The sequence below is a fragment of the Bombus terrestris genome, chromosome 8, assembly GCF_910591885.1.
Source record: "Bombus terrestris chromosome 8, iyBomTerr1.2, whole genome shotgun sequence".
In the NCBI taxonomy this organism is placed as follows: Eukaryota; Metazoa; Arthropoda; class Insecta; order Hymenoptera; family Apidae; genus Bombus; species Bombus terrestris.
In genome coordinates this window covers 3,399,251-3,417,580 of record NC_063276.1, presented here as the reverse complement: position 1 = coordinate 3,417,580, position 18,330 = coordinate 3,399,251, and the positions used below count along the sequence as shown (strand labels likewise).

General features: G+C 37.6%; 1 protein-coding gene across 4 annotated transcripts in view; it reads left to right on the top strand.

The window, feature by feature from the left end:
- The window catches only part of LOC100642405 (ras-related protein Rap1), a 71,177-nt gene that overhangs the window by 19,174 nt on the left and 33,673 nt on the right, over positions 1 to 18,330 (top strand). For 2 of the 4 annotated variants that reach the window (XM_003397070.4, XM_012311039.3), the window contains exon 2: positions 11,912 to 12,023. The exons of the other annotated variants lie outside the window; for them this stretch is intronic. The gene's annotated coding sequence lies outside the window, so the exon portion shown is untranslated. The remainder of the gene's footprint in view (positions 1 to 11,911; positions 12,024 to 18,330) is intronic. 4 annotated transcript variants of the gene reach the window in all.

The following is an 18,330-nucleotide window of genomic DNA, read 5'->3' as shown; positions in this document are numbered from 1 at the left end:
GAAGGATGTGCTGTCACATCGTTCAATCGACCAGTGTTTGAACGCAGACGAAGAAAACGTAGGCATTGGCAGACAGGCGTTTCCACGCACTTTCGAATCATTGTTCATGAGGATGACGCGTAATGAGCGTGCCCTAGATATAGACAGGCCATACGGTGGCGCGACTCGCTTCCTGTGCAATCAGGTCCGATCAATTAATGGTCGAGTGCCTTCTTGCTCGACGGTATAATGAACGTCGATCGACGATTAACAAGTCTTTCGAAAGTGTGTTGGAGAATGATCGACTCGTCGATCGAAGAAAGAGAAACGTAGGCGCGGTTCACGCTGACCTTACCAGACCCGGTCAAACGACCGGTTTCAAAATGTAATTTCAAATTCTACGTGTTCATCGTTATTTCTTTTGTTCGTCTAATTTTATGTAAATTATTGCGTTAACAAAAATTGAAAAACTGATTAATCAGAAATCGATGTAGGAATTTGGACGAAAGTAAAGTTAAACGAACAAAAGAAATAGAATTTTAAATTCAATTTTGAAACAGGTTGTTTGTTTGACCGGGTCTGGTGAGGTTGGCGTTAAAACAACAGAAATCGAAAGATATCTGTGCCTTGGTGCAAGAAGCGTCGGTGTCGAATTTCCTCTGCAACGCAGAAACGGAGAATCAACAAGCTTATTCCGTTTGTAGTTCTCACGTTGTCTTTGCTATTTCTTGCACGAGGTTTATCTTACGAAAAATTGTTACATTAGCATGTGTACAGATACTACGGGAAGTTGCTTCTACATGGAATTTGTAATTTTTCTTTTCTTTTTATGAGAAGAATGTGGTTGTCTTACAAGTTGTGTATTATCGTTTGCAAACTTGTTATCGGGTTTGACTCATTTTTGCAAAAATACCACGTCAGCGCAGTTCTTGCGTGAAGCCACAAATACGCAGCCTTATGGTGTCGAAATATATATAGGGTGCGGCCAAACAACACGTACGAGCGGATATGACGCGACTGCTGGTGAAAAAGTAAGAACAAAAAAAAGAAAAAGAAAAAAAATAGAATCAAACTTTTTCGTGCGACGGTTCGTTTTTGAGAAAATTGAGTCTTTGAACATGACTAATTGCCAACTATGCACGAACAAACAATAATCCGGAAATTATTCTACATGCGAATACAAGCAAAAAATGTGGAATAAAATAAAGTCTGAACGTGTTTAACTGATAATTGGCGCGCTGCACGCGTACGATAAATGTTGAAATTTATTTTTCTCGCAAGCAAATTATCTTGTTATGACAAATTTTCTTCTACATTTTTGATTTCATTTTTACGTGTAGAATAATGTCCTGTCGGCTATCTATTCGCGCCCAATCCGTAATCAGCCATGTTCGAGCGTACTTTAAATTAGAAATTTTCAAACTGGAAATTTTCTCGAGAACCAAGCGTCGTATGAAGAAAATTTCATTCTGCGTTCTCTTCTTATTTTTTCCGCAAGGATTCTCTTCGTGCGAGCTTGTACGCGTTATGTATGTTTGAGAACGTAGTATTACCTATGAAGAAATTAGAATAATATACGAATAAATTTATTGTCATTGTTACGTTATATACAGAGTGAGCCGCGAAACTCTAAATAGAAAATATTTGATATATTGGCTTGGCAACTAGGTGATTGCGGATTTTGTCATTAGGTGGTATTGGCAAAATCCGCAATCACTTAGTTGCCAAGCGTAAAAGTGTTACCAGCACGAATTTCGTCAACAGTGAGACAGAAATCGTAAAAGTCCAACGATTTATTCACTTTCACCTTTGTCAAGGAAAAATATGAAGAAGTAAAAAATAGATTGGCGATTTTTGTGGGTTTGTAAGAAATTTGAGAGTGGGAAATATCCAAAGTGCAATACTTTTTATAATAATTGGTAGGTAAAAGAATTTTCTACCGAGATGCTGCATTTTTAATTGCATTCTGAGAAATTTGAGTTTGCATAAAAATCCGCTGTCTCGTTATAAAGCGCAACGTTACGAAAATTACATACACCTGTTATATTTACGCGAGACCATAAAAATAGTAGGCTCAACATTATATTAATATCTCGTAGGTCTGCCTGCCCTACGCGGACGTCCACAACGTTCTGTTATCTCGTTGAAAAAACTCAAGATTTTGTTTCTGCTGTAACTTTATCCGCAGATTTTTGCCAGTTTGTCCCTCTAATTTTTTCTACTCTTCCTTGAAATACACAAATGATAATCGTATCGTTGTGTACGTATAAATAATTCTGTTGCAAAGTGCGTTTTTAGTTTCTTCTGCAACCCTTTTCTTTCTGTCTTTGCATATGCATTTTTTTTACATTACATTCTACACATTATTGTGTATAAGTATGAATTAGGTTAGTCCATATGAAACGTCGTTTCTCCTTTTTTTTTTCAAATGAAACATTAAACACATATATACAGTGGATGAGGAAAGTAGGTGAAAACTTATAGAAAACATTGATATACCTACACGAAAATCTCACCAATGACACCAATTTGTTAATGTCATCAATTAGCAAATTATCGTGCAAAAGGGCAGGCAAACAATTATCTTAGCTTGTTCGGAAGGTTCACAGCGAAAATCAGGAAGATTCAATTAGAACGAGTCTTTTCTTGGCAAATGGTCTGGCCTTTTCAACAGCGAGGCGCTCGAAATAGACTCTTACAAGGTAAAAGAAAGAAAAGAAAGAGTAGAATTAACTCTATTCAGAAAAATAGTAATTTCCATATTCATCAGCGGCCTGTTCACGCGATTTTTCACAAAATCTCACTCTACTCGATTACAAAGATTCCTCTACTATAAAATCGATCTCGAAGAAATACAGTTCTCCCAAAGTAATAAAAATTCAATCCAAGTCTCTTACGAGTTTGATTCATCCATTCGAAAAGCGACGACCCTTCTATGAAAATATGTTGAAAAATGTGCCACGTAGGATATAAAGCACGAAGCTGGTATAAGGAAACTAGCAGCGCCATAAAGCAGAAAAATCGTGGAATATCGAGGATCTCTGCAACCGCGTCGAAACTGTGACGATGGCCAAAAACGCAAAATTCATTCTGTCGTCGGAAATGGAGTAGAAGCAACGGCGATAAATTAAACCGGCTGGCTGCCAGCGAAATGTCGAAGAAACGGTATCAGCCAGTGCGTTTCGTTCGGATTTAGATATTCGAGAGAGACAACTGGGTCAATCCGCGTCCTAGAAGCGGTTAGACGAGCGGCGTGACGCTAGAATACCGGAAACCGGCTGGCTGGGGCCGGAAACCGACGCTGCAACGTAAGATTATCCGCGCTCGCACATAATCGACCGCTTCCATCTGTCTTTGCTTTACCAATGCTTGTTCCAACGAAACCAAAAAAAAAAAGAAACATGAGACTTCTTTGTTCTCGCGTGTTTTCTTTCGCCATATTCTTCTTCGTTCGCGAACATAGAAATATTGGAATAGTTGTTGTTGCAGTGTCTAGAGTACACGAAAGATAGCGAAAAGTTAGATATTCGTGGAATGTCAACACGAGATTGAATATTCGAACTATATGCGTATTTTATTAATGAAATGTTTTAACATGTCTGCGGAAGAAATGGAACCGAGAAATGAAAGTTCTTTGTTCTCTTACGTTTCCATTCTGCTACTTTTCTCCTCGTTTCGAGGGATAAATTTATTTGAAAATAAAAGATACTTTATTGTCGAAACGCCTGGAATACACGAAACGCGGGAATATTTGAATATATCGAATAATATCGCCAAATTATATATCTAAGCTATCCGCGCGTATTTTATTAATTAGGAATTTTTATTTTCTTCTTTTTTTTATTGTTTCGTTTCGTACTTGCTGTATTCTCCCTCATTTTGAACCATAAGTTTTGAGATACCTTGTTCTTGGAAATTCTAAGACACACAAAAGATAGTGAAATTTAAATGTGCTGTATTATTGCGAGTCTAGATATTTGAACTATTTTTAATATTTTGTCAATTGGATATTTTCATAGCTTTATGAACATACCTAACGTTGTTGACAAATGACACGAAGTATATGACAAATGCATTTTTCTCTGTTTTAAATTCTACGACAAATTAGTTGCTAATGAAAATGCTTATAGAGTTAGGCTAATACGAACACGATAATATTGCAAAGCGATGAAAAATGAAGAAATACGAATATTAGGAGCAAAAGTAAAGCGTTTTGATCTTCGAGAAATCCAATATACCGTTGAAAGCGATCAGTTTGTTATTTATTTTTCTTCTCGCTTCGAATTTTCTGTTTGAAGTTCTTTATGCTCTTTTTATTTCTCAACGTTTTATGATATTTTACTCGATCGCAAACGACCGACTAGAAACAGTCGATGACGATTCGGACTGAAAATAAAAGTGAGCGCACACGTGTGCTCACGACGTGTAGGTCGTCTCGCAACGTGTATTTTTCCCATCTGCCCACGTTTCCCACTATTCTATATATCTGCTTTCGTTCTTCTTATTGATTTCGTGACTTTCTATGAAGATTAAGCTAAGAATCGTCCGATCGTCAGTTGCACGTTCGTCTTCCCGTTTCTTCCTAAACGGAATTCCTGCTTTAGCGTTTTTGGAAAATTTTGACACACTGAATTATAGGATTCGTTATATCTTCTTTTGGCTACAGTTTCACATTTTCGACTTACAGACTTGCGTTTCAGATGAAATTTATATTTTGTATCGTTCATTGAGAAAACACTGGTATTTTTAATTTCTTAAAAAGTTCGACGTTTTATCAGGAACATCTGCTAATCGTTCGCACTTTGAATTTTATTTCAATTTCGTTGGCAAGCAGCTCCCAACGCTTTTAAGTGTTTTATTTGAAATTTACTTTAACCAAAAAATAAGACAATTTAAATAAATAAGGGAAGTAATAAATTCGCTTAAATACCAATTTTATTCACACTATTGTTGTATTTTCTAATTTTTAAGTGTACCATATATCTTGAAACAATTTCCAGGACGCAATCCTCGTTTTCTTTCGCACGTTTCACAAAAATAAAATGGGACTGAAGGAATGTCGAGTGGGACTCGACAAAGGAGTTTCTGTAATAAAAACTCATGTTGAGTCATAGGAGCGCAAAGGGTTAAAGGATGGTTGAAACACGTACAAAATAATAAAAAATAAATTGATTGCTTAAATTAGAAATGAATAATAATTATAATAATAATAATGAAGAGAAAAGATATTCGCAGGGAATGTGATAGTTGGTAGTTGTTTGATCGTTTGGAACATGTCTGACAGTCGTTTACCGAATTTGTCAGCGGCAAGATTAATTATGATCTTCGTAATAGCATGTCCCAGCATACGAAATTAATCGTGGAGACAGTTCGTAGACGCATCTGACGCGATCTAATCCGCCGTTCTCAAAATATCCGGGCAGAATCAGGTCAGGATGTACATTTGTTCCTGTAAAATATGATATAAGAATCATTGCCTGTCAGCAAGATTTAAGCTACGTATTCGAATCGAAGTATGTAAATTGCAACGTGATTTGAAATAAAACTTTGATATATCGCCGCGTACAGTTCTATGACGAATATAAAACAAACTCCGGTATATTTTCTTTTACCAGGATTTAGTGTGGCGTATTTAAGTAGAGCATTGTATGCCACAGAATCAAAATTAGAAATATAAAATTTGCATATATACAAGGTGGTTGGTAACTGGTGGTACAAGCGGAAAGGGGGTGATTCTACATGAAAAAAGAAGTCGAAAATATAGAATAAAAATTTTTCATTTGAGGCTTTGCTTTCGAGAAAATCGACTTTGAATTTTCGCTCGGTACGCGTGCACTTTATCGCGTCTCGTTATAACGGATCTCAGATGCAGATCGTTGTCTCGATGGATATTATCGCAGTTTAAGTTTGTTTTTGCCGTAACGGAAAATTAGGTATACATAATGAAATAATATGAAGTAATCATAAAGTTTATTATTACAAAAATTGTTGAAAATGTTGCCGATTATGTCGAACACATACTTCTGCTCTTCTAATTAAATTTCTATGAACACTTTCTAACACATTGGAAGTGTTTATCAATATAACGTCAATCGCGACAACGATCTACAGTGAGATCTGTTATAACGAGACGTGATAAAGTGCACGCGTACCGAGCGAAAATTCAAAGTCGATTTTCTCGAAAACGAAGCCTCAAACGAAAAATTTTTATTCTATATTTTCGATTTCTTTTTTCGCGTAGAATCACTCCCTTTCCGCTTGTACCACCAGTTACCAACCACCCTGTATATTTAAGACGGATGACATAAATAATTATTTCCTTTTTTCTTCTTTTATGACACCCCGTTTCCTCCGATAATCCACTGTACAGCGAGTAAATGGCCAGAGATAGAAGAGCCGCCGTGTCGTGGTTGTTAAAAGTCTTTCGAGCAGGCTACGAAACTTGCCGCTTAAGCATCGTCAAAGAGCTTCATAATGCTTTAATGGATCACTGACAGCGTTCTTAATTGCCGACTGGACGAAAAAGTCAATAATAGTAACTACTCTTCAACGTAAAAATGATGGACCATGAAAGGTCAGCTTGATCTATCCCGCTTTGTGTCGTATTTCTCAGTCAGAAAGAAAAAACCAAAGCTACGTTATAACGCGTTAGAAACGACTGAAAGGAACTCTGGAACATTCGTAGAAGACACGTCTATTGAAGAAACATAGCCATGAAATTTGCCAGCTTATTTTTATCGATTATTCCATTTTCATGCGAAATTTCGCTTCGACTGAAAGAAGCCCTGAAACATTCGTAGAAGACAAGTTTATTGAAGAAACATAACCATGAAATTTGCCAGCTTATTTTTATCGATTATTCCATTTTCATGGGAAATTTCGTTTCGAGATTCCCGATGTTCCGTCTACGAACCCGTAAAATTAGGCGTTGCTTTCTTTTATCGAATATTTCACCTTTTCAACAGCCATCGTCAAAGGGGAGGTTAACGCCATCACGGAGAAAATTCCACTGAAATTCCGTTTTATTTGAAAAATCAATAAAGCCAAACGAATGCAATGAACGCAAACGCAATCTTTATCGCTTGTAGAAATTTCCTGCTGCCAGATCGCGTTCCGATATTAATCCATCTTCTACGATCGCAGATATCAGCGTTACGATTGCTACAACAGAATTTGCTAAATCGCTAGGACAAACCGATCTACTCGAATGGTTCGATCGATTTGCTAGAGGAAAGTTGAAATTCGCGACATTCCCATATCAGCTGGTTAATTGAATTTACAACTAGATTTAAAATAAAAAATCGAGGTTAGAACGGGAACTTTAAGCTGCTCGAATTTCATCGACAGAATTTCATTTCGCTTTGTCAATTTCGTCGTTTTAATCTGCTTCGCACCATATCGAACAATTCCTCCTCTTTGCCTCTGTGATCGAAAAACAAAGTAAAAGCAGGTAAATTGAACCGACGTTTCGCGCTCGATTAATTCAACGTTCAAAGTTAATTCGTCGTTCGAACGTTCGCTTTACCCGTCACGTTGCACTTCAGTTTCTTCGAAGAAGCGTAATATTACGCCGGTGTACGGCGAGTTGCAAAGCTTTTCGTAGCAACTGTGCCGTAGCTAATAACCGGAAATCGAGGAGAGAAACGCGTCGCAACAAAGAACGATGACGTGATGCGAGCGAAACGTATTAATCCTTCAAACTCGCACGATCGAAGGATAATTGCCCGCGAGTTGGAATCGAGACGAGTCAACAGGCAGAGCGTGTGCTGACGTGAAAATCCGCTGCTCCTTCTCTTTTTATTCTTCCTTTTTCAACCCCTTTGCGCGCTTACAGTGGCGAATAAAACGAGCTTTAAAGCTGATACACGCGATTGGATCGATCGTATCGAATATCGTTGTTTAATGGACCAGATTGGGACGAAGAATTTTTATTTACAGTCTAATGTTGATCTGTGTCAAGATCGAGTCGAAAGATCGGGTCGTTTGGTAGGTAGAGTGGAAAAAGTGGAGTAACTAGGATTGATAATTTAACAATTTAGAAGATTATCAAGAATCACGGTGAATTTCTGCTGAATTTTACGCTACTAGTGACAATGGAAACTCGAACGATCAGAAGAAAAACTTGCGGATTTCCCGTGAGATTTTTTAAACCTACCTGCTGTTCCTCTTCCAAGGTCACGCCTTTCACATCGTTTACAGGTGTCTGATAATGTATTTCTTTCAATAACTTAGATAATAATAGATAGCTTGAGTGTAATTCTTGGCGTTTGAAGCAAAAATTGTTGTTTTCGTCATAGACCAACAATCCAGATTGATTCTATTGGGTTGGAAACTAAGTGATTGCGGATTTTTTCATTAGGCGATATTGACCATATCCGCAACCACTTAGTTGCCAACATAGTAGCAACGAAAGATAACGATATATTGGTATTTCGATTAGCGTGAAATTATCATGCGCCTGGTATCTCTGGAATGACATTTTTTATACCTAATAGTTTCTAGTTGTGAGCTAATTACCTCGTAGATTGCTTTATCTTCCGTAAAGATATCGTGTTTGAAGGAAATAACTGAATGCGTTGTTGAGTTCCGATAGAGGGAAGAAGATAGAGGGAAGCCAGCTATGGCAAAATCTTAACATGGAATATCTGAGCGTAAAAGGAATCTACAGCTTGTTCAGCAATGATTACACACCAAGAGAATCAGCTTACTCCTGACATCGCGTCATGCTACGAAGAATATAACGTGTTCCTTAGATACACCGTAATTCTTGAGTAACGTTCAACCTGCCACAAATAGCTTCTACACCTACGTATTAGCTGTTCCCCAATTTTGCGTTCACAAAACAATCGCACAAAAAACAGTCGCTCATCGAAGTATGTTCGTAAAGTATATTAGGGAACATTTATTTTTATCAGTTTATTATCGCGTGCTATACGCAACTTTTCGAAATTTTGTCATCGGCGAAAAGTCAGACGCGATCGTCGTTATCGTAATGGTAAAATTTGAAATCAACGCGAAAATGTATATGGAAGTTGCAAAACATGTTTATTGCGAATATACGCTTCGAGCAAAATTAATACACAGCATGAATAGTAGGCTTAAACGTACAATTACAGCTAAAAATAGTTTTACTAAATAAGCACGTTATCGCATATTATTGCCATTATATGTCTGGATTTTTTGAATCGAACTATATTTAACACGAACCAAAAGTCTCCTGTTTGTTCATGGACTTTGATTATCATAAAACTCTGTAGCGTTTGAGCTTTCAGAAAATATATATTTTTGTACCACGTTACGTGTTACCATGTGTTATTGCTACTGTGTATTTCAATCTTTTAATTTGATCATATTTAACGTGAAACAAAGAACTTTTATATTAACTCGCATAAGTAAATCATAATAAAATTTCATAGCGTCTGAGCTTTCAAAAAATGTATGCTGTTATGCCATGTTGCATGTTGTCATACATTATTGCTACTATGTGTTTGAATCTCTTAATTAAACCATATTTAGCATTAAATATAGATCTTCTATTTGCTCACATACGTAAGCATAATAAAATTCCATAAGACTCGAACATTTGACAAAATGTATGCTATCATACCGTGCTGCATGTTATCATATATCACTGGTATCGTGTCTGAATGTTTTAGTTGAGACATATTTAAAGTGAAAGAAAAATCTTCCATCTACCCACGCAAATATAGATCATAATGAAATTCCATAGTATTTGAAAATTTATTATTATTTTTAATAATAAAATTTATTATTAATACCTACACGTATAAAGCTAATCTTTATTTGCAAGATTTTATTCTACGATGCTGTGTATCCTCCCCCCGTTGATTTCATAAGAGAACCAGATGATAGTAATCGATGCTTTTTTGTCAGATTCTTTTTTTCTTCAAAGATATATTGAGAGAAGATATTTCTCTTGTCTGGAAAATGTCTCTTTCCACGCAGTGAAATTTAATTCGTCGATCTCGTTGCTGAATCAAGGTTCAGTAGGTCGTGTACCGTTTTAAGATACAGCGGCTGTAATTCTTCGTGTTTTTTCGTGTCGCTGCAATAAACCGAGAAACGCTCGGATTTCCATGGATGCGATGCACCCGAGCTACTGAACCGTGGTAAATCCGGTTGGCGCATTTGCAATGTCCAATGGAAGCACGGAATACAGTGGAAAAATTACTTTCGGTTCGAAGCACGCTCCTTAGGAAAATCTTTCCACGGAGAATGGCGACTGTAATCTACCTGACCGTCCGATTCTCCGGTTATTTTCCTGTATTCTCTTCCTGTCGATACTTTACGATTTCATCGGTATTTCCGATTTCCTGCGAACTTGGATATATCGAGTGGCGTTATTTTAAGTGGCAAAATGTCAGAAAAAAGTGTCGCAAACTATTATAAGTACTTTTGATTCTACTTTAAAACTACCTAAACCTAACCTCGACCTAGTACAAACTATCATATTTCGTCATTTTTATTTCGCCACTCGTCCGCCAGAGGCGAAACCTAATCCTAATCCGAACCGCGTGTAAAATTCTTTAAAAGTTGTTCGTCGTATTCCTCGTAATCTTTTTTTGTTGTACGGCCACTCTATCGATACAGGTTAATTTAAATTACTCTTCTAACTCTCTACTTCTGTCGCTTAATTTGCACTTAATTTTTTATTTTTAGAAAATAAAAATATATTTGTATGGTTTGTTTTAGGTTAGCTTTAGTTTCGATATGGCGTTAAGAGTACGTAGAATTGTTTGTGACGCTCCACTTTTTAAACGATATTTTATCTTTCTAGATAACTATATCCGATATATTCCAAGTTTCGAGAAATAACCAGAGTGAAATTGCAAAGTATTGTCCACATTCTTCCTTTACAGAAATTTTAGACTTTAACAGATTCTATTCCTGTTTTATAGATTGTATTTTATAGATTTTAACGTAAATACCTTATGTAAATATATATAAATAAATTTCAGCCGCTGTTTAGTGTCACTTGACTGTCGCCAGTAAGAACGATCGTGTAATAATACGTGTTAGGTTATGTGCGTAGCAGCGACAATTTGTTGCTCGCTTCTATCAATCAAAAGTTCAATTTATTCTTGTTCTAGCAAGAAAACTGTCGTCGTGCAGCCGCGTCGTCAAACGCGCGCACGTTCGTATAAAGTAATATGAGCGAACGCCATTTTCGTAAGCGACAAATTGTCGCCGGTGTGCACGAAGCCTTATTGTCGACTTTAGTCCATGCTCGTACCGAAGAGATTAACGCTAGAACCACCGCACAAAGGAATAATATAATGAATTTTATTTTTTTCTTTTCTTATTTATTCAAAATCAAAATAATTTTGTATCCTGGCTACTTATTTCAATAGCATTTAAAATAACTTGCACTTGTCAAAACGTAAAAGGTTTACCGAACTCGAATTAACCAGTTTCCTCGTTTTGTGTAACTTTCCACGCGTTTTTGGAATTTTTACCGCCTATCGCTCGATACGATGGTGTCGATTATCAGGAAAATTCCAGATCGATCACGATATTGACACTAGAACTACCACACCAGTCGAAATGACTGGTTTTACAACTTTTTATAAACGTGCCAACTTTCATTCAGAGATCATATTCCCAGATGAGTTAATAATACCAAAAATATATTACGCGACATGGAATTCCTTTTGTAAGAAAGCTACGATCAAAAGGATATTACATATTTTTTATAGATCAATAATTTTATCTGATTTTATACTGGTCGATAGTTCTAGCGTTAAAATGTACTTCATTTGAAATATCCTTTAGCTTAGACATCTTTACAATCTTGGTGTCTTTCAACGTGACTATCCATTTTTCAGTTTTATCTCGCTTTTCAGAGCATTTAACAAGGGAAGGGTTCTTAAACGCCAGATTTCCTCATGTGCTTCTATTGTTCTCGTTTCAGAGAAGTGGCGTTGCGTGAATTAGCAAGAAGGGGGTGCAAGGTTGAGCGGCGGTACTCGACTCGAATATTCTTGTAGTGGCTCATCGATTGCGTTTCCCTGGATTTTCTGACGGTGAGTCTTCCAGCGATTTTTTTCCACCCACTTGTCCCACCCCAAAATTAGCAACGTGTATTCCACTCTTGCTCTGTCGTATACAAACATATAATCTTTACATAAGATCTTTGCTAAATACCAAATATTAGTATATTATATTGTACATATACAGTGACGTGAATAATTTTATAATTATTCAACCCTGTTTTTAGATCTTTCGCGATACTAAAGCAAATTTTGAGAAAATCGTTTCGTATAATTTTATATTATAATCTAAAGAGATAACTGAAAATGCGATAGGCACAAATTTTTTTCTTTCAAAGTCTGGACAAAATTAAATTCTTTTTTAAATTATGCACCTCGTTGTTTGTGAAAAACTACAAACCCAACGTTAATATCTTACTTCTTTATCTAATATTCAGTGAAATTTGTCTCCATTTCTGATTACCTCTATCCAATCTGTTGGCCACGCTATCCACTGAACTTGTTTAAAGTTTCGTTTCGAATATCCGCTCACGTGGATTTTATTCTTTCTCCAGGTTCGACGATATGTTTTATAGGTGGCCTGATCGTAAACTTTCCTTGTTAGAATTCATTCACAGTTCCCCGATCGCGTTCAGATCAGCATCCGATGCTGGCCACGGTAATAGTTCTATTCCAAAATCTTTACTGTGGCAATTGTACGAATAGCAGCATTGTCTCGTTGAAGAATCGTCCCTTCGCCTCAATTCCAATTATTAAACGTAATATCTCCTAATGTTCTATAGTATTTGCAAAAAAAAGAATATCCAGGCGTGATCAGTGGTACGCTGGAAATATCGAGGAAATAATGCGGAAAGTATGTTCGAAACTATAATTATTCGCAGCGCTGTGTATCGTACAAATTTTTTGAATGAACATTAATTGGTTTGTTATTAGGAAACTAGAAATACAGTAGAACATGGTTCGTGTGAAACTGACGGGAGACATTAGTTAAGTTAGTTCGTATAATCAGGTCGCTCATATAATAGAAGTCCATCTATTTCTCCCTATGACCTATTTCCACCTGTGATTTTTTGCTCGGTTAATAGGAGTTCATGTTCCTACGAGACATAAGAGGATTCCACGAAACATTTCCTCCCAAATAACGTTCAATAACGTTGCAAACTTTTAGCAACTGCGAATTGTGTCGTACGACGCGTGGGTCAGCTTTTTGCGATAAACGTTCGTACGCATCTACGACTGTTTTTACAGGGTGGATGTGGTAAAAAGCGTAAAAAAGGTCGTGAAACGATTAGTTTGCAACAGAGTACGAAACTCGTGTTAAACTAAAGCAAATAATAGAAGAAGCAGTTCAACCAGTTAGCTGTTTTTGACGAGTATACTCGTCAGTATAATCGACGCATATACTCGTCAGTGTGATTGACGAGTATACTCGTCGGTATAATCGACGGATATACTCGTCAGTATGATTGACGAGTATACTCGTCGATATAATCGATGGATATAATCGTCAGTATGATCGACGAGTATATTCTTCATGGAGAAATGGCAACATTCTGCCTTACGACGAGTATACTCGTCGTGCGTAAAAAGTAATCACAATTTGACGTTTAAATTGGGATTTAGTAATGACAGTAAATTGCAGTAATAAAATTGAAAAACAAAACAGTCATTCGGTTACGACTTAATTCCACATTATAACAGTCACATATACTCTGTGTTTGACGAGTATACTCGTCGTCGCTTACTTTTTGCCACACATCTTAAGTACGCGCAACAGCCAACTGGTTAAAACATAGAGGCGCGTTCGATGACGACGTTTTATTCAATAAACGCACGAAGGGGAAGGTAACGCGTTAAGGGAAATAGGAAAAAGTACTTTTCCCAAAGATCAACATTTTGGTCATCGTCACTTTCCATATTATTATTGTACGAGCACGTATTACAAGTTTTCTGATTAGCGGCGAACAGGTCACTTTCGTCGTTCGAAGTATCTCGTTCGTTCGATCTGACCGGTTTGTATCAGTCGCGTCGACGTACGTTCTTTCCTTTGATAATTCTCCGTAACAAGCCATACGAGTTTCTAAATCCCTTTGAAATCGCGTTAAACGTTCGAGATTGGTATCGTTTACGATGGAGCGATGAAACGCGCGAAGAAAGAAAAACAAGCGGGACGTGTAAGAGTTAATAACATAATCAATAACATAAGAGTTAAAAAGAACGTGTAGAAGTGAATAAACCGTTTAAAATAAAAAAAGCCGTGTTAAAGCGAATCGCGTAGAGGAAGAAAGGTGCCGTGTAAAAAGAGTCCCAGAGGTGTACGTAATATGGTGGATTGGTTGACGCTGAGCGGCAGTTCAGGTGATAGAGGCTCGGCTAATGTTCAGGTAATCAGCCGCCGCTAAAATTTCGTTCGTGTAAACCGACTTCCATTGTGTATTTTCGAACGTATCGAATGTTAGATGGGGTGAACGAATAATACGTCAAACGGGGTTCTAGATAGATGGAGCAGATTGTTCGGAATTAATGGGACGCTATCGTGTTTCTAGGAATAGATAATATTTGAAATTACATAGTTAGCACTTCGACGAATTCTGTACTTTGATATACCAGCCATAAGATTTCGAATAATGTATTTATGTTTCGTACGATATATATACGTTGATGTCGACAGACGATAATAGCGAGTATTAACCTAACCTAACCTTGCCAGTCTTCGAACTTTCATTCGAAATTGTACTGTACGCTCGTTGTTGCTTCTTCCGCTCGTCCAACTTTACGTAAATAATTGAGAAACTGATTAATCTTCTTAATAGAAGAATTTACATAAAGTTAGACGAACGAAAGAAATAAGAACAAAGGTACAATTTTAAATTAAATTTTGAAACCTTCGTTTGACCGGGTCTGGTAATAATTAACCATAATTATATTACTAAATTATAACTGTGTACAGCCAATAATTTGGTTAACTGTATTTATCAATTCAATTATATTATTAACTAAATATTACGATCATAGCTTCAATATTATACGTATTTCTTTGTATCATATTACGAAGCATCAAACTTGTCATAAATGCAGAAAAATCCGCAGTCCACTAGTCGCCAAGTAAAGCCAACCCCGAGCCAACTAAATCACCCCCTTACTACTCACGCTTTACGATCCCATTTTGAGCAACCATAATCTGTCCATAAAATCCACTGTGCGTCAATATTTGCGAGGAGGCTGGCGGGTGGCCGGCACAATGAACTCGCTGTAAACCGTCGTTGGCCGAGTATTTATGTTAATTAGAAGCGAGGTCGTCCTTAAAGCAGGGTGAAACACGAGCCTCGAGACACTCGAAGATGCAATTGGTTGCATTGTAGCGCACTTCTCAGCAAAATAGAATTAATTCCAGTGTCTCTCTTTCTCTCTCTCTCTCGCTCATTCTACGATTCTCTTCAATCTAGCACGCGTGAAGCATTCTCGAAGCGTTAACGAAGCGGAATTAATAGCAGAACTATCGGTTTTCGCAACTTTCGCGTATCCTTTTACCTAGGGACAAGAACTAGTAAACCCTTGCCGCCAAGGCAGTAGCTACGAGTCGATGCCTTGTTCTTCTGATAAGATTAATCGAGTTGCGTCGGTTACACGAGTTTCCTCCGCACTTTTTACGCGTTCTGGGGATGTTGCACGCGGTGGAGAATCGGCAGGGTGGATTTTTTGTTGATTGAAGACGGCGGAAGGAACATGTATACGTCGTACGTTTGGTTAATTTTTGCCTGTTGGATATAAAAAGGAGATTGTTGTTTTTTTCTCGTTTCTCTTCTCGTTCGATCTCAATGTACGCTGGAGGAGGAAGAAATATAGAGATATCTATTAAATGGCAGATTGTAAATTATAAATTATTGCTCTTAAGTAGGAAGTTGTTTAGGTATCTTCATCGTCCCATAAGTTCGTTCCTACTTGTAGCAAACTTTGGAACATATCTTGTTAAATGTTAAGGAGGTACGTAATCTCTCGTTCGCAACCTCTTGCCACCATTTTCCACAAAGACGTTACACCGTCGCTGTGAAACTCAACACGTGAAAAACTATCAAGAACCCAGACGTTTGCATGGCGCAAGTCGATTTTTCTAGCGGACGTCGATCGCATCCGAAAGACCGGTGCAACACCAGCGAACGTTGAAGCTGTTCCGGGAACTGACGGAACACGGTAACAGTCGGCGAAATTTGCTCTAAACTTGATACATTACTTCGTGGAAGTATGGCTTTTCCTCCGTGGGAGAGAGAGTCAGAGTTCCACAAAATCGGGACCATTTAAAGAGACGTTAGGAGGACAACGTTTCAACAGCGACGAACAAGTGGAACAACTCGCGTGCAATTAGCTTCCGACCTGGCCCTCCGCTTTCACCGAAGCTGCGGCGAAAACATCGTGGCAATTCGATGGCGTGGCAACAACAACCGAATTCTACCTATCTGAAACGTCTTATCGAAATACAAAGTTACGAACAGAGTCTTTACAAAGAAGATCTATGTCATTTGATCCTCGTACTACGTGTAATATACGTCTCCATGTTGATATAGTAGAACCTCGTTTATACAAAAAATTCAGACCCAACCTCACACATACGAACTCCTAAGCGTGCCTCTATTACCTAACACGAGGATCACTGATGTATTTTGTTCTTACGTATATATATATTGCATTTCACGAAGTCCTGCGTGTGGCTGAGGAGAAGCACCAAGGAGCACGCTCTGTGGCGTAAACAAAGCGTGAACTGCGAGTTTTTTTCTCACCTTATATCTGCAGCATTTATATATTTGTTGCCTATATATATATATATATACACACACACATACAAATTTATCGCACGACATATTGTTGGGTAAACTGATACGTGCCGTTTCCATAGTTACCATCGCGAAACCAAAGATCGTGTAATTGTAAAAACGAATTAGACAAACTCGGTCATCCGAACGGCAGTCTCTCGTATCCGAACTTATAATATAACGGGTGGGGATAGCCGGTGAGCCTTTCTTATCCGAACATTCGGATAAACGAGTTTCTATCTGTTGTAGTTGGCTGTTCTCGCGTCAGTCTCAGAGTATTTCAGTCGAGTTTCTCTCTTTCCGTTCTGTTCTCTTTGGTCCCTGGAGCAAAAAGCTGTGTCAATTTCGTGTTTGTCTTTGCAAAACTTGCTATTTGGCATTTTCTTCGTATCTTCGGTTTTTATCGTTATCAGTTTCGTCCGTTCCATATTTCTCGATGTGGTCGGTCTTACTAACGCGAATAATCGTAGCTCGGCGTTCTGGAAACGCGAAGAGCAAGCGGATAAGACGAACAGAATGGAATACGTGCGTTGTTTCTCTATATTTTTGTATGTAAGAAGGTTTCCATTTTCATGGCCTCTCTTTGCCTATCCGATGCGAACACGTGCACGCGTACGTCGGATGTATCGGAGGATTCTCGCGTTTCATAACGCGCTTTTCAATGCCGTGGAAATTCCCCGAGCAAGACGAACGATAAACGAGAAATCGCTGCTCGAGAAAATCCTTCCTCGTACGGTACTTAGCCCGTGACCTTTTTCTAAGATAAATCCGTTTCTATATACGATTCTACTGTATATCGTCGTTTTATTCAAACTACGTTGTTCGATATTTCCTATTCACAGATTCGAATAATTTCTTTCACAGTAATTTCCCTGTAAATGGTATTGAAACGAAGATTTTGTTCCACCAGAAGATTCTCTTATCACAACGTTATACGATATCAATGTATCGTATCGAATAATAGTCTTCGAATCGAATAATAATAGAATAGTCTTCGAATAAATAAACTTCGTCCCATAGCGATATTTATTGTTGCTTTAAAAATTTCCCGGACATTCGACGGAAATTTAGGATACTCGAATCAATTTGTTCGTTTTCCTTTTACCATTCTCCATTCGTACGTGTCTCTGGATTTACTTATATAAATCTTATACTTTGGTCGATTTAAATCGATGTCTTTCGTAGCCATTCGGTCCATAAGTCAATCGTGCTCGTTCAATTTTACAAATATAAAAATCGACGAGCTTAGAAATTTCGAAATAGAGAGAAAATAACTTTATATATATATATGCATTATATTTGAAAATGGCTTGTAAAAAGAAAAAGAAAATGTAAGAAACAATTCATTTCCGCAACTAATATGTTTTTGAATATGCAAATATTTCGCGATAAAATCGTTGGTACAGGGACGATGAAAAATTGGCGTGGACAGGGCAGAGGAAAATCCGGCGAGATCACATAATTCTCGAAGTAATTTCTATTACGCGACGGAAATTGAATTACTATTCGCATTACAGGCGGTTCGACTTATT